Raw genomic sequence first — 19,731 nt, 5'->3', positions numbered from 1 at the left:
TTTAATGTTCATCTTAGTCTTTCTAAGTCATGCTAATACTGCTTATCTGTTCAGCAAACCTTTGTGATGTGCCTGTGGGCCAAGGCCCAAAATAAAGTCAAGTATTATTGCATAGTCCAGCATTTTTTAAACTGGAAGCATCTTCAACCAAAAGAAAAAAACTAAAGGCTCATGGAGATGCTAAAAGTTGTGAGTTTACTCTAACTTTTTTAATTCAGCCATTTATTTCTGAAGAAAAAAATACCAAAATCTGACAGGAGCAATAGTACACATCATTGTCCCATCTCATGGCTGCCACCCCTATACCTGAAGAATTATCTGAAAACATGAACTGGTCTCAAAGAACATGTGAGGAGTCATGGTGAAAGAATAAATCTAGACTGGAATATACACAAAGAAGTGATATCAGGGTGATCAAAGCAACTGAGAGCCTGAGAAACAAGTGCAGATTTAAAGAGCTCAGCTTTATAATATCACTGAATGAAGGTTGTACAGTCCTGTAGTTGTCCACAAACTTCAGGAGGGAGGAAAAAAGATGTATGTTAATGAACAATGTTGGCAAAGAAAGAGAAAGAAAGAACTAGGGAAGACTGTGTTTCAGCAAAGAATCTCAGGAAAGTTTCTACATGTCACAGCAGGAGCAGTAGGAGAGGAAAGATGTGACCAGTTCCACTACCATGAAACGTGACACAATTGCCTGAGATAGTTGGGGATGGGATGGCTGGGAAGCATCAGCATCTGCGCAGGGGAATAACTCAACAGTTTTCCATTGTATGATGCTTCCTGATAAGCTATACTGGATTTCACTGCTGTTGCTGTTGCATTCTGACCAAAATGTGGAAAGAGATCTCAAACAGTACCACCACATTACAGTCAACCTTTGCAGATAAAGTCCAAACACAGATTACAAAGGAAACAGCCTGTGAAATCAAGAAATCACTGCATAGCACAATTCTGAGACAGAGAAGTTTTCTTAGTAGCCTATTGAAGCCATTAGTGATTCAGACACCACTAGAACAGTTCATTACTGAGAGAGACAGCATTCATATTGTTTAGGCGATGGCATCCTTTATCAGTCCTTAATAATACCTAAATTGAGCTCTCCTTAGTGGGCTTCCTCTCTTCAGAAAGTAGGAAGAAACCTTGCACTACAGGAACTGCAGTTAACTGCCTGATTCTTTGCACCCAGTGTGGTTTCAGAGAGGAAATAAAGAGCATTTAGAGTGACTGAATCACATCAGATCTTCCAGACATCCTCATTAAGCTGTTATAATTAGGGTTGTGTTGTTTTCTTCATTTTCTCTCAATAGTGTTAGCTGGCAAAGACTGATGCCTTTAGCCCTCTAATAAATTAATTATTAATGTAGGAGTTAATAATTCATGTTAATTGGTACTATAAGCTACTTTCCCCAACAAATGTGAGCAAAGGTCAAAACTTGTTAACAGCAGAGGTGAATTCTATTTTTAAGTTTTCTGTTCCATAATATATCTGCAAAATCAAGCTATAGCTTGCAAAAGTTAACTGTATCTCAGAAGACAAGCATATACTGAGGGCAAAGGTCTGGTCTCTTCACTTGGTTTCAAAGTACTCTTAAGTGGCCATTTGCACTGCCTTTGTCATATCCACACAGAGAATTTAGGATTGCCCACCTTGGATCAGCAGAAAGTATCTCGCATGTTGCCAGGACAGCACAAGCCTCGGCAGGATGTTATTTTAATACCATCTGGTAAGTGCATTACAGCACTGAGTATACATGTTGCCTTGCCTGAAACAGAAGAACCTGTTCAATCAGCATCATAATTGTGAGGTTTACCTTAGCGGAAGATCAAATAATTCTCTATAATTATTCCTTGCTGCTCAGATAAGACAGATTCGGCACTCACTCATTGTATGAGGTGCAATGCTTTGATCACTGTCCTCTTAAATGCAACGCAATTTCATGTGAGTGCCTGTCCCAGCCCCATGCCCTTCATCTGGAACATTAGAGCTGGAATCTGCTTTTAATTTGATAGGATGTTTGAACAAGGCCATGTGCTGTCGCATGTGTTTAGCAACCAAACGTTTTCCCATGTAAAGAATGAATCCACAGTCTTTCTTCAACAACCAACAGGAAATAATGTTTTTTTGTTTGTGTTTTGTTTATAAAACAGATTCAAAAAAGCAAAGTGAAGAAAGATATGTGTAGACTTTGGGAACAGATTAAAAGGAACCAACAAAAATATGCTTTTAATAAAAATAATCAGCTTTTCTTAATGGTTGTAATAATCTATTGTAAGTAACTTATATAACACAAGGCTTTCACTGTACTCATTAGAACTTGGCAACTCATTTTTCAGCGTTTAAACATGAGAATGAGATGGGACTTCATCCAACATCCACTGTCATCAGTGGGAGTTCTTCCACTGACTTCTGTGGGCACTGGATCCGGCCCCTGCTCAGCAGGACATATTCTTTCTGGGAAGAAAAAGCAATCTCTTTGGAAAGGTTTTCCTTTATGACATGGCCAATATAGCTATTTACTCTCTTCTCATTGTTTTGTAAAATGAAGCTGATGTTTTATAAAGAGAAGAAAGTACAGCTCAGGAAAAACAAGAATAGTTTTATAGTACTGTTCTATTAACAGGAAGTGTTAAAAACGCTGATGGAAAACATCTCACGTCATCTGACTTGTATCAAGTTTTTCGCTATAAACATATACTATTTCCATAATGTAACTGAAGTAAAATTAGACACATTATCAGAAGAATAACATGTACATGTAGATATTTCAATGCTGCCATTATGTAAGTAAAATGTGCAAAAACTGTACAGATGTGAAGCCACCGTTGTGCATACTGATGCTGAAGAATCAAAGACTTTCTCATTTCTTACAGTGGCAATTGCAGAGCTCGTTGTACTGGCTTGAAAATGCGACATGGGACTGCTGGGTTTTGCACTCAGCAGCAAGGATTCACCCCTGTATCTACCAAATAACGGGGACAATCTTTGTCACTAAGTGCAATTAACAGTTATTTAGTGTGTGGCTTGGGGAAGAAACCGAAGTAAAGTTCCTAGCAGTATAGTATTAATCCTTTGATTTATAACAGGAGTTGGTTTTCCTCACCCTGTTCTTGAGGCATCATCATTTGACATACCTCACAACCCAGACTGTCCCTGGATGCTGGTGGTGCAGTAACCTCAGATCTGTTCTTTTGCAAAATGTGGTTAAAAATCAAAAAGGCCTTTTAGACAAGATGATACATCGTGTCCAAAGTCTCACAATGTACGTGGCAGGCCAAACTACTTGAGATTCCCAACTTGCACGGCCTTCCTCTTTCTGCTACTATATAGAAGTTTCCCAGATTGCACTCCAGAAGTTGACAGCGTAGTGAAATTGACTTTTCTGTCTCCAGGGTCCACTGGTATCTCAGCTGTCCTTACACTGCAATAATCTCAGACTGGAAGCTGGTATTTTGTATGAACCATGTCTCATTCTTGATTGTACTGATTTTGGTTTGTGTTTTCAGTTGGTATCTTGATGACAAATGAGAGGACTGCCATAGCATAATTTAATGTGGCTTTCTGTAGAAGGAGTGTTTTACAAGTCCTTCCACTTACACTACCCACTCGTAGTAGCCACTTGCTGAGAAATTTCACCTTGCTCCCCTCCTATCCTTATTCCCTGTGTTACTGGGACAACCTCCTCGCATGTGGCAACAGAATATTTGGAGCTGGAGGAGAAGTTTTAGACTCCGGCTGTATCTTGCCTGTTGTTCAGAGCTATCACTTGAATTCAGATTTGCCCCACACATGACTGGGAGGACCTTCAGAGAACAGGAAGGAAGAGGAAAATTGGCCAGCGCTGAACTCAGGATGAATCCATGAGATAACTGATCTGACATGTAAGCAGGTCAAGCACAGCTGAAGTCTTCTATCCTCCCTTGAAGCTGCACCAAGGACCAACATGAAGTTGTCTCATGGTTCATGCTGGGTTTTACGCTGCTCTAAGAGCTTCAGAAGACCTCTTCTTCTGCCACTCCAGAAGAAGTCATAGGAGAGAGAAGTTGCTGTTACACCTCCTATTGCCACACCACTTGGCTTGTCACTTCACTTTTGCCAACGGTCTGTCTTCCTGATCTGAAGAGCTTCTCATCCATTTACATCCCCATATTTTCTGGGAACAAGATTTATCCCTGTTTTTGCTATTGCTTGTAAAACAAATAAACACACACTCTTATTGTGTACTGCAATTATTTCTAGAAAATGTTTCAGCAGGTGTGTTTTCTTTGCATTTTTAATATGAACTGAAAAAAAAAACCTTTTCTACATACAGATGTTTTGAAAGTCTATCAGCAGTTTGAGTAAAACAGGGCTGAATTAAAGTGAAAGCTTTACACTGAAAGCAGGCAAATACTTAAGTTTTACATTATGGTATTTGCAATGAAGCACCTTTAAAATATAATGCACAATTCTTTCCACCATTCTGCCCTTTTTGTGCTATCCTTTTATGCTCTGGCTGTGCCAAATCTGTACACAGTGCTGTATATTAACTAGTTTATTTCATATCCTCTTAAACAGCACTGCAGAGATGTAAACATTGAGATCTGATCCAAAGTGATATTATCACCAAGTTAACAGGCAGTGTAATTATACCAGGCACCAGTCTGCAAGGATAAGGGCAAGCAGCAGTTTTTGGCTGGGGGTGATGTCTCGTTTCTTTCTCTACCTCAGGGCCCATGTTAATGGGCCTGCCATGCCATTGCAGTACAAATGGAGGATGGAGCCTGCCGTGTGTACAAAAAAAGCAAGCAAAACAAAACCCCAAGCAAAACAAAACTCCATGTGATGATACCTTACCCTGAATCACACCCAGCTCTACGTTAAAGTGATTATTTTTTTCTTTCTCCTTAGTCCACCATAAAGAAAAAAAGAATTTCAAGTCAAAGGAAGAAAAACTCGGAAGGGAAAAAATCTCACAACGGCAACTTGTAAAAATTCTGCAAATACTTACTAGTAAGCAGGCACATGTGTGGGAGGCTACAAACACAGTTCCCTTTGTAGGCCTGGGACATGAATCAGTGAGGCTATTCATGGTAGAGGTACCGCAGTGAGTGTTTGCAGGACCCGTCCCTCTGTGTCTTCTCTTCTCTATTATCAGTTCCCCAAGCCCATAAGTGTTGCTAATGCACAGCAAAATGTAGTGCAGAGGGTGTTTAGTTGGGGAGATGAGTAGTTTCTTGTTCTCTACTCACATGGAAGGAAAAGGGACAGAGCTAAAAGGCTAACGTAACAGCCGGCTCTTGGCATCGGCTGTTGCTAATTTTCTTTGGCGTGCTTTGACTACCTGTCTGAAAGGCTGCTGCAGTGCAGGAAGGAAATTTTTCAAGAGATTAAACTATTATTGTTTCCTGTGTGGCTGTCTTCACTGTATATGAAAAAAAAAAAAAAAAGCTTTAAGGGCACTTGAAAAGAGATTTGTCTGAATAGCAAAGTTGTTGTGATTCATCCCTTGCCTCCCTCCTCAAAGAGCCGGGATTTGGCCAATTTCCTCAGGAAAGTGGTTGATTAGGGCCCATGGATTTATCCACAGCCTACATATGAGATGTCATAAAGGTGATTAATGGTGAACCCTCCATCATAGGAAGCGCAGAGTTTAGAAAAGCTATTTTCAAGGGCATGGAAGGAAAATAAGTCATTTGTATTTTTGCCAAAATACTTCAATGTTTAAATGCCTCTTTGTGCTCCTGGCAATTAATGCTGCTGCCTATCAGAGGCTGGTGTATTTTCTGATTTTACAAGTTTGTTTGAAAAATTGATTCAATGTGTTTCAGTGTTTACGTAAGAGGATATTGTGGAATTAAAATAAAATGTTTCCACAAGACCAACGTTTATTGCTATCCTTGAATCTAAGCATGATGTTGGAAGATTTTTTTGCCCCTTCTCAAGAAAAAGTTCACCTGGGTTTTCCCCAGAAGGCAGTGCTATTATAGCACAACTTGATGAGTGCTCTGGGAGATAATTACATGCCCTAACAAAGAAAATCTGCACTCAGCCTTTGAGAATTCACTGAAAGTTCCAAAACATGAGATTTTTCTTTATACTTCTCTCTTACACTTATTTCCTTTGTCAAATTCTTCTTCCCACTAATTTTAGTCCTAGACCTCACTACAGGAACTATCTGCCAACTCTTACGAATTCCTTTATTTTTTAACTCAATTGGGGCAGAGGAAACACCATGAAGCATGTACAAAGACTTAATTTCCTCTTTTTTTTTTAACGTGCTGTACTCAATCCTCTGTGTGAGGATGCAGGCCAGTGTGTGTAAGTGTGAGACATTCCAGGAAGTATGATTAATCCCCTGTAGCATCAGCCAGAGCAGAGGATTAGGAAGGTGGGGAGTTCAGTTCCACCACATACATTTGACCGACCTGTATCATTCCTTTCTCTAAGCACTTGCTCTGTTTTAACAAAGCAAAACACCTGAAGGGAAAAGTACAATCCTGACCCAGTCTTAGGGTCCTCACTCCAGGGCTGAGTTTAGGGAAAGCAAACTCACTGCAGGTCTTCCACCATTGTGTGGGACTGAAAAGGTCTCTGAGAAAAAGGACACCTGCAAGCAATACTGAGCTGACTAGGATGATCTGTAACAGCAGGACCAGCTTTCTATTGGAAAACATCTTTGTAGATGAAAATCCTAACAAAGGCATTCAAATAAATCCCCCCAGAAGTACCTGGTTCTAGCATTAACAGAGATCACAGACCGATGCAGGTGAGAAGGCACCATCTCCAGTCCTCTCCTGGGGAAACATTTCTAGTATTCTTTCCTGGCATCTGCTGACAGCAAAGCAGTTTTTTCTCACATGATGAAGTAAACACTTCATGCCAGGAATAGGATGGAGGAAACCAAATACATCTGGGCATTGTGCAACATTATGCAACATCTGTTAATAGTAACTAACTTTGGAAGAAAAAACTGAGGACTCCTGATGAACTGATTTCCCACCTGTATTTTTTGAGGTATTATGACCCAGTTTCCTTCTCTTAATACTTTAGTGTTTTGTCCCTAGCCCTCCATCCTCTTCTTATCATACTACTTTGATTACCACTAGCTACTTCACTCGCATCATTCCAGTCCTCACACCCATTTTCCTTGCTCCTTCTATCACAAGACCCAAACCAGCATCCAAGTCTTTTCTTCCTCGTGTCTCTCAGGCTCTTGTAACTCCACCTTGTCTCCTGATCTCCCACTCCCAGATTCTCTGCTGTTTTCCAGGCCCTGCTGTTATCTTACAACCACGATGGGGCAACCTGCACTCTCAGCACCACCAGAAACAGAGTAAACTTCTCCATTTGCCACCACTACTACATTTTTACCTGTTAGTTTGCCTCTGTGTCATTGTGGTGAGCACCAGAATGTTTTTAACAAAGTCATTGTTTACTAAAACTATCAAAGAGTCATTCACAACTAATTGCAGGTACAAATTACTATTTGATGTGACAATTTTCAAGGTAACAAGAAAAAGAGTTTGTTCTTTCCCCTGACGCACTTCTTGTCTTTTTCCAATCTGTTGATAAATGTTGAATTTTCAGAGAAAAACATAAAAAATATTGCTGGAGAATACAGGTTCCAATATAACTAAGATGATCTTCCCCGCAACATGTTTTATGTCTTTTTGCATACACCCAAACACCTGGGCTGGTCAGCAAAGCTGCATTTCAAGCTCTTCAATTATATTAACACTCAGAACTCATGAGCCAGGCTGGAAAGATCACAAAGGGGCTTGGTCTGGTTTGGCTTTTTGAAACTAAAAGTCCGTGCTTTGCTTGGCTCTTTTCTCTTGCAAATGTACAAGGCTAGAATGCTACTACCTTCAGCATGAGAGCAGGACTGGCTGCCATCAGACTCACTGTGCGCTGGCGAGCATGAGTGGAGTTGATATAGACTTGGTGGGATCAAAGTGCAAAAGGTATTTTTCAGAGGCACTGAGCAAAGATGGTCTTATTGGAGGCCAAGAGGTTTCAGGAGAGCTGCTCTCTCAAATAAGTATACGATGTAAATGATAACACATGTTCTCAGGGCTTTGAAATACCTGAACTTTTAGCAGGGTCTATGGCCTTTCAGTAGTTCCAACACAGCTTAGATTTTCTGGCTTCAAGTTCAGGACTGAACTCCAATGTGAAGTAATAAAAAAAAAATAAATTAAGACTACTACAGAGACTCTATTTAGAGCTTCCTGGCAGCAGGCAAGGAGCAGGGGGGGAGCTGTTTATCTTGACCAAGGGTTTCCTTAGTCATTCATGAAGAACATTCTCTTTGTCAAAGATGGCTAGCACTCACACAAAGAGTGGCACTCAGGAGGCTAGGATCACCAGGGCGTTGCTGGCAGTGCTCTATGTCCAGACAGGAGGAGTATCTGCTGACTTCAAACCAGGGCACTTGACGTCTGACAATGTTGAAGATGATGACAACGATGAGCTGAAAGAGGGAAAAGGTTATGCAGTTAATATTTTCCTGTAGGGAAATGTCATCATCATCCACCCAATAGGCAAATAAAGGTCATAACACAAGAGGCACAAGCAAACTGGATTACCAGCCCTTGTTGTTTGCCCTAAGGGTTACAACTAGAACACAAATGGGAAGTTATTTTCCCAACCAATTGACATTTTTTAGGAGGCAAAAAGAGCTCAGAATTTCATGAAGAGCTAGTGGGAAGAGGATGGTTCATCAAAATACCCAGAAGCCAGTCATTCGTGGCACACCCTCGGGATATGGGGAATGGGAATTATTTATTCCTCATTCACCTGCATCACAATTGATCCTCAAACATTCCTGCAGAGAGAGCTTCTGCTCCTTTCCTGAGAAATATCAAGGTAACACATAGAAAATGCAACCACAGGGTTTGAAAAAATATGCAAATCATTCACTGCAGATGAGATCCTGAATTATGGGGCAGCTCTGACGTGCCCAGCTCTAGACATGGCCAGAGAGCCTAGACTGGACCTCAGTAACTTTTCTCATTGTAAATGCTTTCTTGAAGTTAGTTCATGCTCCCTAAAAAAAGTTTCTCATTGTAAGACATTGGCTTGTGTCCTTAAAACCTTTCCTACCAACTTCTATTCTGCTTCTAGAAACACTCACAAGAGTAAATTTCCTTGCACATGGTTTCACTGGGACTACAATAAGCCTTGAGGCCCAGTCCTGCAAACAAAGGGAGCTTTTCCATTGTTTGCTGCATAGTCTGGTTTGAGATGAGTGACCAAAATAGCAGCACTGAACATGCCGTTATATGCGAAAATATAGAAATAGCTATATTTAGCTTTTTCAGGATAACCTACTGACCAATTTCAGCACGTGGAAAAATCTCCACAATTCAACACTCACATAATAAATCCACTCTTTTTAATATATTAGTAGGAATTCTATAAATGCATAGCAGATGTTATGACCCTGCAGAAGACTGAAGTCTGAAGCAGCTATAAGAGAGTTGCCAGTGGTAACCTGTCCTTGTTGTGCAGAACACGCAAAATTTGCTACTATTCAGAAATTCGGTGAATAAATCCTTACTGCAGAAAAAGAGTAGAACTGGGCTGCCTTCAGGAATAACACACCAGGGCATACTGAATGGGTTCTGAAATCAAGCATATCCTATTTTCTTGGATTTCATGTTAATAACCAGAAAATGTGGCCAACTACTCCAAAACTAATTTTAACTTCTCCCAGAATTCTCTTTTCTCAGCTAAATGAAGTGCTCTCCAGCACTGCGTTGTCACATAGAAGATTTTGGCTAGCTCTGTCTTAGCCTTATACAGGAATACTATAGAATTATTCAGGCCGAAGAAGCAGATGAAAAATACTTTTTTTCAGATAAGAGGCATATGGAAATAATTAGAAGGAAAATACAAAGAAAGATCCTGTCAAATGCAAAGTTTGCCATCTCTTCTTGATCATCTGATTAAATTTTATAGTCAGCAGATACTATGAGATGTTACAGGAAAGAAGATTGTATTTGGATCACATTTTTAAGGCACTATCCTGATACTTGCCACCTGTTTCGTCAATGTATTGTTAGGAAAAAAAGAAAAAAAAAAGAAAAAAAAAAAAGAAATTGCCAAACTGACTCATCAACAAGAAAAGAGGAGTAGTAAAAAAAGTTGTAAAATTGCTGTTTCAGCCCAGCCCAGGACAAGTAAGAAGACAGAGGGCTTTTTCTTTCATTGCAGTACTGGTGAATTGTGCATGCTGTGTAAACGACACGGGATCTTTTTAAAATAACTAGAATAATACAAAGTTCCCACTGAGAATGAAAGCTCTTAACACTAATACGGCTGTGACAGTGGCTCTGTTCATACTACCATGAGTACAAACCCAGGAGAAACACAAGTGAGACATTTATCAGAACAGATGATAGGTGGGCTAATAAGGGCAGGGTGTGATGTATGACACGATATGTGGTTGATGTGGTATGGTGTGATGAGAGTTTCATCTTCACTGTCCTAAAGATTGTGATGGACCTTCTGTGGAACAAACTTGAAAACAGGATCCTCTGCAGCCTTGGCACAAAACAAATAAGGTAGCCCTCATCGTGAAGCTGGAGCTAGTTCACTATCATGTCCAAGCATGCTTTGTTGCAGATAGTTTGTTGAGCCTTACTCTGATTAAAGGAGGAGCAGCAGCCCAACATTTACCTATTGCTTTCCATGCTAGGAAATGCTGGGGCCATCCTTCAGGAACACTGCCATAATTTGCAGCAGGACCTCTGAATTTGACAAGCAGATGGTCTCCAGCTCAGATTGCCTTTAGACTTGCTCTTGTCTTCATTGCCTTTCTTGCCAGTCCCATGCAGAATAATTTTGTCTTCTACTTAACTCTCCAAGGTTTGTGTGCCTTCCCCCTCATTCTCTCTCTCATTTCAATCTGCATAACTGAACTGCAGTGAGTTACAGCACATCCCATGTCAATTCCCTGTTTCCTCTGCTCCAGTTGTGTGATACTTACCTTCCTTTTCCTTCTTGCCTCACTTCACCTTACTCACTTGTACCTGTGGGCTGTGCTTACCAGACTGTCCCTGGCTGTGGAGGAGGAGGCTGGAGCTGCTGTCATTTCTCTGTCCTTTACTCCTTCATGGGGAGGAAGGGTAGGCTGGAGCTAAAGGAATCCTCCTAGGCTTGTTTAAATAGATTAATAGATAATGGGACACAAAAGTGCTATTATTAAGCTCTAAAATAGATAATGGGACACAAAAGTGCTATTATTCATATACTCTAAAGCTCTAAGTCATTTCTAACATAACAACTGGGAAATTAGTTGAGTACATGAAGTATCTCAGAGTGATACACCATGATCTCACAGACTACAGTGAAACAAAGTTTTTGTCAGCTTTTATTTCAAATCACTATCTTGTCACAGGGCTTCACACAGGAGATTGGCTGACCAACAGTACCACCCATCAAGGACATAGTTGGTCCCTTATAAGGCAGAAGGGAAGATAAACAGAGCACACTGTTAAATCAACAGTACTTTAAAATGTGTTTCTTTAGAAGGACTCCTATGGCTTTGCTAAATCCATCGATCGTTTCCCAATTAGCCATACACTACATTTCATTCTTGACTTAGTTTCATAAGAGTGATTGTTCTTTCAGAAACGTATAAAGCAAGATTCCAAAAACAAGCTTATTTTATTAAGCTCAATTATTAAATTTTCTCTGACATTTGCTGTTCATATTTGCTGGTAAGCATTTATACGTTAATATTTTTTGAGTTCATGTGGAGTTTAACAATATGAATTTCTTATCAGTGAAAAGTACTGTGTTCATTGGCGGAAGCCAAGTATATGAAGAATTAACAGTTATCAAATTCCAGAGAGAAAACAATATCTGTTAGAGTCTGTTGCCAACTGTCATACTTCCATCTGCAGACATGCATTTCCCTTTGCTGGCCGTCAGCTGCAGCCAGTCTCCTAACATTCATTTCCTCAGCACACACCATATTTGTGCAAGCCCCAGATCCCAGGTCTTAGTTCTCTCCTACAGTAGTCAAAAAGAGTATTTTCATTTATTTATGTGGATGTGGGGTTGGAACAATCACCAGGGAGAGACATTTCAGCACTCTTCTGACCACTTACACTTAGATATGCACAGGATCAGGCACTCTTTTGGACAACACCAGCTTTTATATTTGCCATTAATTTGACTTATTAGACAGCAGAATATTTAACCACTTAGTAGCCATCTGTACGTTCCAAATATGGGGGGGTTTGTTGCAATATTCTTTCCTCGTCTTCTTTATAATTTCTTCTTTCAATAAAAAGCCAAGATTTAAAAAAAAAAAAAAGCAGACAGATGATTTCCATTAAAGACTTTTCATTTAAAAAAATTGTTTCATCAGAAAAAAGTTTTCCATAAAAAATGGTTGAATGGAAAAAATTCTTTACCAGCCCAAATATTTTTCCATTTTAAATAACTAGCATTTGACTTATTCTTCTGGGGATACCCAGTACAGATTTAACTGTTTCATTGCCATATCAGGATGTTGCAGATCTTTCCAAGGTAACCAAAAATCTAGTCTTGAACTTTGTAAACCCAGCCCAACTTGTTGATTTCTTCTCGGTCATTTCTAACACTTAAGTTGGAGAAAGACACCACCTCAGATGAGCTAGACCTCACGTTGAGAGCTGACTACTTTTCTTTGATCTAACCCTTTTTGTAACTTCAGCAACATTCAAGATGCCTGGTGGAAACCAGTTTATCTCTTCACTATATTAGGACATGCAGATTTGACAAGACTATTGATGCAGGTGTCAGGTACTGTCTCTTATCTCTTTACTGCCAAATGCCTCCTTTTTTTTCCCTCCCTCTTTCCCATTCCTAATTCACAGATTACTATGTATTTTCTGTCTTCTTTTCCAAATTAATCTTTCTTTCCAAAGTTATAAAATAAGATCTTATTATAATTTGGTAAACATTAAAATTGACAAAATTTACCAAGCAGCACTTACCTATACATAGACAGACAGATAGATAGATAGATAAACTATTTTTCTCTGTCATTCAAATGAGAAATAACCATGGATCTTTGATGCCACTGCATGATAATTGCAAGGAAATGCTGACTTTTTAGCAATAACTACTGTGTATTTCTGGACTGTGCTATAAGCTTTGGTGATGATCTGTCAGATTCCATAATAGCATGCAAAGTCTTTGTAGAAATGGAATAGTGACTAGCTGTCACACAACCTGGGTACGCACATACAAAAGAGCAATGGTGCTAAGGAATGAGTATGAAGCTCTAGGCAGACAAAACTGATGAATTTTCCCTCTGAGTTGTGCAAAAGATTTCAAGGACATGTAGAGCCAAGTTTCTCAACAGTTAGTCAGAAGAACAGTGCATTCCCTCTTCTTACTGGCTCTAGCAAAGCAACTAGTATATATATTATGTAAGAGGGTAGGCTGAAAAAAAATATGCAGACTGCCTTAAAAAAAAAACACAAATGGAGGTGAGTTGAGAAAAAAACATGCTGAAAACTGTCTCTAGCTTTTATCACCCTATTTAAACCAATTTTAGGTTTGTCCTTCTACGTCACTACATTAGTCTTTCCTTTGCCTAGATGAGACTCAGCCACACTAAATAAATAAATAAAATTACGTCCTGCCAGCTCCTGCAAGTTATTCTGCATGTAAAACACTATTTGTACAACTAACCTTTGTTTCAGGCACATCCCGTAAAGGTTTGCATTAAAGAAGAGAAGGGTTCAAAAATTCAAGGGAATAGCAAGGTCCTCTTTCCTTTGACATACAAGTGACGCAGGTACCCAGACAGATCTTACTGGGGTCATTCAAGCAAGTGAGGAGTCAGCTCGTGGGATCCAGTACCACAGGAGTAGTTGGACCTTTGAGCTTAAAGAATATATTCACATAAGCAGATTCACTTATGTGCATAAGTGTTAGATGGACTAAACTAAATGGTTGAGTTATTTAATCCAGGCTGCTTTGGACATGTTATAACAAATCTTAGTGCATTTATCTTACCATGCTTGCTAAAAAAACTGTTTAATCTAAACAAATAAGCTGAAAACTCATATAAAGAGGATGGAAGAACCGTCTATGTATTATAAACTATATGGTATCCACTGGCAAAAATACTTTCAAAAAGCCACTGTTTCACAAAACTGCATCAACAATGTTAATCATCTTTCAGATGGCAATTTCAGTGTTCTCTATTTCAATATGTCAACAAATTAGCTTCTAGTGTTCAAAACAAGGCATCTTTGAACCAGCATGCTGTTTTATGAAAAAAATGCTTTTTTCATGACTAAAACTGTACTGGCAGAATAACTTGACTTTGCCAGATAAACTGAAATAAATATATTGTGATACAATTCCACAATCTTCTTCCAGATGTGGTTAATTTTGCATCTTCATTAAATAACAAAGGGACAGCTTTCCTAGGTAAAATCAGTCAGACACAGTTCTGTAAAACAAAGTCCAAGAAAGCCGCAATAAAAATTGGCTGGTTCTGAATCTGCATGAATGGTCGCAAGACATGCTGAAGCATTATTCACTATTTTTAATGAAAATACTAAGGTATGCCTAAAGCAATTAATAGATAATTGAGGGGTTTTTTGGGTTTTGGGGTTTTTTTTGACTCAGAATGCTCATTTAAGTACTGGATTGTCTGCAGCTGAGTGCAGCATGTCACAAAATATTTTTATCACTTGGCTTAGTGCATCTGCAATACAGACAGACCTCAACAGATTTCAGTCTATATGGAACAGAAAAGCTTAGTTTTAAAAGATCTAGGACATCACAAAAAGGATATAGTATAAAATTGTAATCAGTGAGGTTCTGAGGGTTTTTCAACATTGCAAGTATAATAATTCCTGGGAATGTGATATTCAAAGAAAAGTAGGCACAGCAAGAACAGCTAGGGCAAGAATCTGTGGGAGAGAGATACCAGTGGAGGACCTTCACACTGTGTCTGTCCAAAACCATCCATCTCAGTAACCTGTCTCTGATAGCAACCAGAAACAGAAGGTTATGAAACAAGGAGAAACAAAACAGGGCAGATATACAGCGCATTTGGTGTACTCTTCCTGTCACGTGCAGTTTTAGGATCTTCCTGAACTAAACTTAAATTTTGTGTATCTTAAAAAAACCCACAGTTCTGAAAATGGCAAAAGGTCATTAAGTCTCAACCTCTAGAAAAGGCAAGATACAGGTTATAGAAGTGTTCACAAAGTAATCTGAAAGACTGAAGGCTTCACACTGAAGACTGAAAAATACTGAGTTTCAAGGAGAGCAATAAAGGGAAATGACTGGGTTTTGAAGACTGCTGTGACAAGAGGCATAATGAAAAGTGTAGAGGAAGTTAAAACATTATGGGGGCGTTATTAGAAAAAAAGGAAATTGCCTTGTGGAAATAATTGTGAAAAGAGCATGGATTTACAACATAGAAGATTGAAGAGAATTGAGGACCAATCATGCAATAAGAAAACATAACACTGTCTTTCAAACTGAGGAGAGTTTGCCAGTGCCTCTGATTTTAAATATCTGTAGGTCATGTGTGTATCTTCCAGCTCCCATTAATACCAGAGAGAGCAACCAGTATATATCTTCCACCAGTCTTATGATTTATTCTTATGATTTATCCATATCTTTTCTTCTGCCATTTTGTCACTAAGATTTATCTTACCCACTACCTTTGCAATAAAATTTATCCAAGAAGAATAACTATAATTAACATGGTATCTAATACTTTTTTACTTCCATTCTACCGGCACAAGAATGAGATGCCAAACTAGCAAATATTATTCTCAATGGGGTGCACATATGTTTATAGTACAATATGAAGCCAAAACACTGTCCTCTAGACCTCAGGGGCAGGGTAAAATGGGCACATTTCCTTGTAAAATTCTAGAGGTTGAGAAACATGGAGAAGGGAATGAAGTGAAAGGCAGAGTCATGTGACATGTATTTCCATTGAAAATCAGTCAAGCATTGAAAGCCAGTATGAGACTTCTGGGAAGAAAGAAAATGCACATAGGTAAGGTGTCTTGTCACAGTATTACATACAATGAAGGGTAAGCTCTATATAAAAAACAAATGAATACTTGATTGTAGACATCCCAAAACGCTGTTCTAAAAATTGGATTAAAATCGTAGATGATGAGAAAATACAATCTTTTGGCATCTAAAAGCAGCTTTCTCCTTTAGCCTAGAGTCTACTTGATAGTTACCTAAATATACCAGCAGGCAATTCTGACATGTCTTTGCTTAAATGTGGTTATATAAAGTAATACAAAAATAAGTTTTGGCTTTGCTGCAAATGTGCATAATGGAAAGACAAACATTATTAAAAAGACCATCATTTTTAGTGATTAAAATAATCCACAACAGAAAAAAAAAATCTTCTGTAACTTTCCAAGTTCCCATTTATCATAGTTTTGCAAAAAGAAGCCTCGGTAATTTCATTTTTCTTGACTTCTATTAAAAAGATCAATACATATGATTCCAAAGAGTCTCGGCTCATGAAAAGATGGAGCTAGTCTGTAATCACATCTGAAAGTATTGGTTGTCATTAGCAGTAAGATTGATCTGTAAAGACAGTCAGCCCAGAGTGAAAGTACTTAAAAATTTCCATTGGGCTATTGGTGAACAACACTGCCCAGCAACCTTTCACCTTGCAGATAATTAAATACAGATAACGAATTACCATATTAGAAGGAAGAATTGCATTGGAGATATTCAATAGATGCCCACTTTAGTAAAGCAGTTCCAAATCTCTGAATAATGATTTTGTTTTGTGCATAAAACCTAATGAGTTCTGACAGTATAAAGTAATTTTTCAACATGCATTTAAATCTGACTTGTCAAATAAGATATTAATAAGTCACCTGAGGTACAAGAATTCCTAATGTCCTTGCAGCATGAACATTGCAAGTCCTTATACCATCTTGGCAGTCATAAGAGAATCAAGCGAGTTTTGCAAGGTCCACTTTCTGCTGAAAATCAGAGAGTAATTCCAGTCCTTCCAAAACTCATTGACTTGGATGGGGATGAAGATCCTCCCCTGCGCATGACTTACTGGTCTCCAGCTGCCCCCGTCATGCCACAGAAAACAGATGCACCCCTTGTTCTTCACAATCCATGAATGATCTTGGAGAAAGAGTTTCAGGAATATGGGGGGAAGGAGGGGTCAATCGTCATTTTCTAATATATCTTCTGAGACATCTTTAGATCTGTACTGTCTGCAAGAAACAACTCAAAAACATCTACTTCTGGTCCTTGACTCCCTCCATGCTCCTAGCAGCGTAATTTTGAATCATCAAGCAGTTCAATTGGGTAGGACATCTTGAAAGTAATCTGGCTCAACACCTCTACCCATAGCATCTCCAGCTTTGAACTTAGATGAGCTTCCTAAGGGTCTTTTTTCACCTGAGCTTTAAATACTGCCAAGCAGTGAGATTTCATAGCCTTCCAGGGTACCCCTGCCAACATTCAACTATCCTCATGGTGAAAACATCATTCTGGATCTCCCTTGCTGCAGCTTGTCTGCTTTCCACCCAAGGGCCCATGTCCCAGCACAGCCTCAACCCATCCTTGTTCCTAGGGAGGTGTCCAATACCCAGGACTGGGGCTACCCCCAGTATTCCCCAGAAGGCCTTCTCCTGGCTGGGGCAGTGGGATGGACCCTGGCTGATAGAACCTGCCCTGCTGACTGGAGATACCAGTCCAACTGGTTTTGTATAATTTGCACAAGCATGCAGCAAAGGCTAAGCCATCTTCAAGCTCTTCTTCAGAGCCTGCCCTTAACTATGTTCCTCTACAGCTCAGTAAAAGTGAGGGGATAGATTCACATCTCCAGAAAAACCTCCGCAGACCCCAGTGGGGTTGGATTTAATCAATTGTTAATGTTTCCCATGCAGATCCAATGTAGTTAGCATAGGATCCCTTCACAGCATAGAAGGAAACAAGAAGTTCTTAGACCTGAGATATTGCCACCTTTGACTTCCATCAAAACCCTTGAAACGAGACTGTTAGTCAAGGACCAACAACCTTAGATTATTAAAAGCTTTCTCTGGGTAAGGCAAAGGTCTTATAGTTGATGGAGAAGTGAGAAGACAAGAGAGAAATACAATAAAAGGTGAAGTGGCAGTGGGAATGGAAAACAGCTGGAGGAAAAAAAGAAAAAGGCAGTTCTGGAAAGAGAAAACAGTAACAATAGTCCTGGCAGCTGCCATAATTTGGGATGCTAATTAGTCAATGCAGAATAGGGGTTCATAACTTTCTCTGTAGGTTCTAGAGCAGAAAGTCATCAGGAAGAATCTTCACTTAGCAATGGAGAAAACCACAGACACTGGACTCCTGAAATCTGTTTTTGAACCCATGAGCCCAGGTGAAAAAATGCACAGCCAGGAACACTACATTTCCCTTGCCATCCAAATAATCCCAGAAGCATGTTTATAAAAACTTTACGTGACTGCTTCATGTAAGCAATAAGCACAGTAAATTAAGTGTAATTTTGAGTATCCACATGGTTTCTAAGTCTGGAAAGGGTATTCTCAAGATTTTTGCTGAAAATATTGTAACACAAGAAGCGCTATTTTTACTGCTTCTAAATAAAATAATGCAGGAGAGCATGTTTTTATGGAAATGTCGTAAGGTAAGGAACGCTCAGTTTCCTGGTATTTCCTGTAAAAATGTCAGAAAGAAGGTGTTTTCTTATATAATTCCACTGAAGAAGAATGAATCTGGAAAGGCATTATAATTCTTTAAAAAAGCAGAATTACATTTCCCTTCTAAAATGTGGTTAAAATTAGATCTTCTGGTATTATTTTGCTTCTACCAAAAATTCATCTCGAATCTATGACAGGAGAGCGTGGTTTCAGGCAGCACTTTCTAACCTTCCATTATCTCCTAATATCATCACACCAGCACAAAAAAATAAATACAGTTTTGATTCAAAATCTCATATGTAACAGCAAAAAAAAAATACATACTTTTCATGTCATTTGTAACAGTCAGGCATTTAAAAGTAAGGAAACAAACAGATGAGGACATTGCTCATTTTATATTGGCCAGTGGGTAAATGTAAAAAGTTCAGGCAATCCAAATAGTGCCATCTGTGGCTGATTTCCCACCGCCTACCTACCCACATGAGCCACCCTGGAAGCTTGGCAAGAGCTTGTTTGAGCGGATGGTGTTACAGCAATGCTCTTCAGCTGTATCCTGCTCCCAACATAACCCATGGGCTGCCGCTGTAACTTATTGAGTCCCAACACATCCTCTGCATTCTGGTAGTAACAGTTGGCACAATGACCTTGTTCTCGCCACTTCCAGAGTTCAGTGTTACCATGGCCAGAATTCAGGCATGTTCCCATCTTGAAGTTTACCAGGTGAGATCCTGTTTTTTTTTGGTTTCCATGAGCTCAGTAACTCATCTGCTATTGTGTCTGCTTCAAGGAATTAGCTATTGCACCACAAAAAAAACAGCCTTGGCTCTTACCTGTGGAGTTTTTCTCTATTGCTTTATCCCTAGCTTGGTATCATAATACTTTCCTTTAGAAATGTTATCTAGTAACTGTATTTATCAACTGACACAGGAACTTGATAAGAAAAAAAAAAGAGCCTAAAAGTGGAATAGATGTGGCAAAACAGGAAGAACTGGAATGTAAAATTGAGTCTTACTGAAATTAGGCTTGCATGTTGGCCTATCAATCTTTGCCACTAATGTGTTCACAGCTAACTGTTGTATT

This window comes from Calidris pugnax, unplaced genomic scaffold (assembly GCF_001431845.1).
Source record: "Calidris pugnax isolate Ruff unplaced genomic scaffold, ASM143184v1 scaffold25, whole genome shotgun sequence".
Lineage (NCBI taxonomy): Eukaryota > Metazoa > Chordata > Aves > Charadriiformes > Scolopacidae > Calidris > Calidris pugnax.
This window is presented reverse-complemented; position numbering follows the sequence as displayed.